Consider the following 5,000-nt stretch of genomic DNA (forward strand, 5'->3'; position numbering starts at 1 on the left):
AGAAAATTTGACCGATTTAGTTATTTATTGTTTAGAGAAAGACTTTATATAGTATTTGGGAATCTGGATTAGTTTGACAGAAGAGACTTGCTTCCCTTGTATTGTAGGACAACAGTATTGAGTTCTGGAGGAAATTTGTAGCTGAATATTTTGTACCTAATGCAAAGAAAAAATGGTGTGTCTCAATGTATGGAAGTGGTCGTCAAACTAACGGAGTTTTCCCTCAGGTCTGTTCAATTTTATACTTAATAATGCTACTTTGGGAGGGACTTCCCTTTTTTAGTTTATTCCATTTTTGGTACTATAATAACTATTGCAAATTTGCCAAAATCTTTTTATAGTTTTAGTAGGATTTAGCTATCATATTTAAAAATTTCCCCTATGTTTGCGTATGTCTAATTTGCATACCAAAAGTTCAAGTTTTTACTTACATTGATTTCCTCACTTTTTACTTTTTATGCACTGAAATCTTAATATTTATTGTATAAATATAATTATGAAACATTTTGGAAAATTATCTAAAGATCATAGATTGCTTTTGCAAAAGTAGTCTGTGTTATAACGCAGTTCTTGAAAGTGGTTGCAGACAAAAATATTATTGTTCTACTCCAGTGTTTTTGAGATATTGTTGTTAATGTACTTCATCTTTTAGCCATTGCATGCAATTTAACTATTGGTTTTGGGTGCAGGATATTTGGCATTGTGAAATCTGCAATCGCAGGCCTGGTCGTGGATTCGGTGTGTTTTCTTCATTGTTAGGCAATACTAAAATTATGTTATAGTTTCATACTGTTTCTACAGTTCTTTGCTTGGTGTGGTGTTTGCTTCACTGTTCTTTTACAGTAATCATGATGTTATTGGCTCCAGCTTAGTGCTCCTTTAACTTCTTCAGAATGTCTAATATCCCTATCCTCACCTCCCAGACTGATGGAAAAATAGAACACAACTATCTAGATTCTTGAATTAGAAAATTGCTGTAAGTAGATTAATACTACTATGTATTTATTTGTCAGTTGATGTTGTTTTCTACATCTGCCAGAGGCAACTGCAGAGGTACTGCCCAGACTCTTCAAAATAAAATATGAAAGCGGTACTTTAGAAGAACTCCTATATGTCGACATGCCTCGGGAGTATCAGAATTCTTCTGGCCAAATTGTTCTGGATTATGCAAAAGCGATACAGGAGAGCGTCTTTGAGCAACTTCGCGTTGTTCGAGACGGTCAGCTTCGAATTGTTTTCTCTCCTGACCTTAAGGTTGCTCTACACACAAACAGCTACTGTCTTGTTGTTTTACCTTGAACTGCTATTTGTTTACTCTCTGTTCTCTCAACTAAATGGCAGATATGCTCGTGGGAGTTTTGTGCTCGACGTCATGAAGAGCTTATTCCTAGAAGATTGCTGATTCCCCAGGTTGTCTATATTACATGCCATATTTGAACAAATTTATTACTATGATTGCTAGCTTATTCTGAAATAGTCTGGTTAAGGCTGGATTCTTCATCCATCAGTCCTATTGGCTGATATGCTAAACCAGTGTCTTCATTTTTTACTGTACTATGTATTGACTAGGTTACTATTGAATTGCAGGTTAGTCAACTTGGTGCTGCTGCCCAAAAATGCCAGGCTGCTACCTCAAATACATCCTCCAGTCATCTGTTTCTGAGCTACAAAATAACTGCAATACGTGAGTTGGAAATACTAATCTCCTAAATCTTGATATGAATGTATGTATTAACTGCAGCTTCGAACATTTACTCCATGTTTCTTTTTGTATGTTGTTGGAAAATAAGTGCTATTTTTTAATTTATTATAGTATGTTTTTCTGTTGCATTACTGAAGTTATATAACATAAAATGGCTGTATGCTGAAAACCTTAGCCTCTCCCAGACTCTCAATGCTTAAAAGTCATTTTACAGAGAGCTTACTTTAGACTCTAGGCGGCGGTCCATCTCATGTCAAATGCATTGCAGCTTGCTTTATGATATGGCTGGTTTCTTGATACTGCTATTCATTTGTAAATCCACTTTGCATTCCAGGTTTGATTCAGCTCGTCAGCTTGCTAAAGCATTGGAAGTTCCACTAGTAATCGATTTAGGATATACCAAGAGATATGTACGGTGCCTCAGGTAATGTGGTTTTTCTTTCATTAGTGTCTTGCTGGGACTGTTTGATAATGGTGATTGAATTTTGACACTCAATGATATGCTTATAAAGTACTTAGATTTCATCAGCAAATTAGATTCCTACTTAGTTTGAGGTATAATAATCAGAAGCATATAATTATCGATGGCTCAACATGAAAGGTGTAAGGCGCGAAAGTTTGCCTTGCGAACTCCAGGCACAGAAAATAAAACATGTATGAACATAGTGCAATTTATTGCATGCAAGTCTACTAACAAAGTATTACTATAATTAATGGCCTACTTTAATCCATGATAAGAATGTAACATGTTGGAACTATAATTTCATTTTCTACGTAGATTTGCTTGAAGTTGGTGAAGGTAAAACAAATTACCTGCATTTGATGCATGGAAGCATATGAGTTATAGTGTTACTCAGTTGATTCGAAGAGCAATGAGGGAGAATACAAGTGATTCCATATTCTATGAAAATTCAGAGAAGTCATGTATGAATTAGAAGAAATTGTTAATTCTATGATGAATACTGAAAAACACTATGAACACAAATCGTTATTTCTGAAGAATATAGACGAACAAAATAAAACTTAAAACTTTATTAATACTCCACCATCCAAATTTGATGTCAACAAACCATATAAGGGCTATGTGGCATAAACATGCTAATGCATCTAGGAATAAATCTAAATCAAGCAATAACATAATTAAGTAACAAGAATAATATGATAATAAATTAAATTAACTAAATAATAATCTCATCTCCACCATTTTCCTTAAATGAGTTGGATTCACCCTCAAATCTAACACCCTCTCATCTCTAGAACATAGGTTCAAGTGCACCTCACATTATGACTTCCATTGTTAGTGCATGTGGATTTAAAATAATTTATGACGGTGAACATCATCACCGATCTCGGAAGAAACAAGTGTAATGCACCACTGAAGCATGTCCAACAAGTAAAAACACAACACGAATAAAATCTCATCCTGCAACATAGATGGGCCATCATCGTAAATTGGAGGACCCATGTAGTCAGTTTTATCAAACTAGCATTATCTTGCCAAAGTTGCTAAAAGATTTTTATAATGAATGTCTCCTTGTCCGAATCATCCCTCGAATAGACCAAGGTGGAACACAATGTTGTAGGTGCGCTGAAAAGGTGAATTATTTCTTGATGCGTTACCCAATACAATAAATATTGAGATCGGAAATTGATTTGATGTAGGAGATCACTGTGAGTGATGTGCGCCAGGCTCTCTGAGGAGCTATTGCATGGAGGATTGTACCAAGACTTTGGATGAATCAAATAATTAATGTTCATCTCCATCAGTTTTCAATTAAGGGAAATGTAGATAATTATATTAGACAAACATCCAAACTTTTCTGGCTCTTGCATAAATGCCCGACAATGCATTGCTACAGCTGTGGTTCATTTTCTTTTCTCACCCGTGGATGGCATCTGGCTGATGTTTTCTGATGGAATCACATTATAGTGGTTATCACATCATTTCATTTGCTGTTTAGCCCTTTAATGATCATTTGGCATATACTTATGTTTCTGATCAAATTGCAGATATCAGAAGTGGTGAAAGCATGAAAGATCTTATAGATTATAGCCGTGGAACTGGAACAGGTCCTATGGGTAAGCTTGAATATTCAATAATCTGATAGTAAATCTGTAAAAATCTGCATTCAAGTCAATACATGAGGGTTAGGTAACTTAGGTTTCCGCTTGTGCTATTTCTGAGTCACTTTCAGTTTCGTTAGTTAATGCCATGAAACCTTCCATTTCTGCTTGATTCTTAATATGCCTTAAATATCCATCAGTTCTAAACTTTTTTGCAGTTAATCGGTCTCAGTGTTTTATTACTGTCCTTTTCATTTTATACTATTTTTTTCATGAGCAAATTTTTCGTTTTCCAGAAGCTTGACCAAATTTCCTCAAAGACAAAAGCTGGGTTTTCAAGGTCACTTCAGGAAATGAGGGTCAGCAGGAGCAAATGATGGGCCAAAATGCAAGCAATCCTGGACAAGCTGCTGTTATGCAACTTGCTGCTGCTAGTAATGGCATGCCAAGTGTGAGTAACTACAAACACAGGGCCCACAACTTCTTCTACTGGCAACATTGCACGTGCTGTTCACCAGAATTGATCAACTGACATCAAAACCCTGTTTCTAATGCAAACAGTCCCACGGAGGAGGTATTAGTGTACAGATGCAATCCGGGCTCTTCAATCACAATGCGAAAAGTCTCAGTCTGCTCTTCCCCTTTCCAATCACCTGGACCATCATCTTCTAATAACCCACAGCCATCTCCATATGGTGGTGGTTTATCAGAACTCCTGCAAACTCACCAAATGTTTCGATGCAACAACCTTCTCTATCTGGTGACGCAGATGCAATGATTCCAAAGCTCAGTACAAAAAATTATAAATGACATGATGATTTCTTCACAGCTTGGAGGGGCTGGCATGATGGGCGCTGGGGCAATGAGCGCTGACTTAAAAATGTTAATGGAATGCTGTCGCCAAACAACACTGCTGCTATGAATGGAACCAATTGTTTGGCAGGTCATGGAGTAGCAAATGGAAACCCTTCGATGAGTGGTTTGGGATTTGGGAACCTCAGCAATGGACACAGCCAATCCACCCCAGCAAATGGGGTCCTATCAGCAGTTGGCAATAACGCCCTGTCTATGAACGGAGAGCAGGTTTGGCGATGGCACGGGAGCAGAGCTTGAGCCAACAACAGGATTTAGGTAGCCAACTGCATGATGGTATGGGGACAGTCAATGGGTTCAATGATATTCAGTTCGACTGGAAATCATCTCCTGATCGCTTCCTCATTCATCTGGTATCAGC

The 5,000-nt window shown here is 37.1% G+C and overlaps 1 pseudogene; it reads left to right on the forward strand.

The window, feature by feature from the left end:
- Positions 1-107: 107 nt before the first annotated feature.
- LOC125199177 lies at positions 108-4,992 on the forward strand (annotated as a pseudogene).
- Positions 4,993-5,000: the final 8 nt, after the last annotated feature.

Source organism: Salvia hispanica, unplaced genomic scaffold, assembly GCF_023119035.1.
Source record: "Salvia hispanica cultivar TCC Black 2014 unplaced genomic scaffold, UniMelb_Shisp_WGS_1.0 HiC_scaffold_414, whole genome shotgun sequence".
Lineage (NCBI taxonomy): Eukaryota > Viridiplantae > Streptophyta > Magnoliopsida > Lamiales > Lamiaceae > Salvia > Salvia hispanica.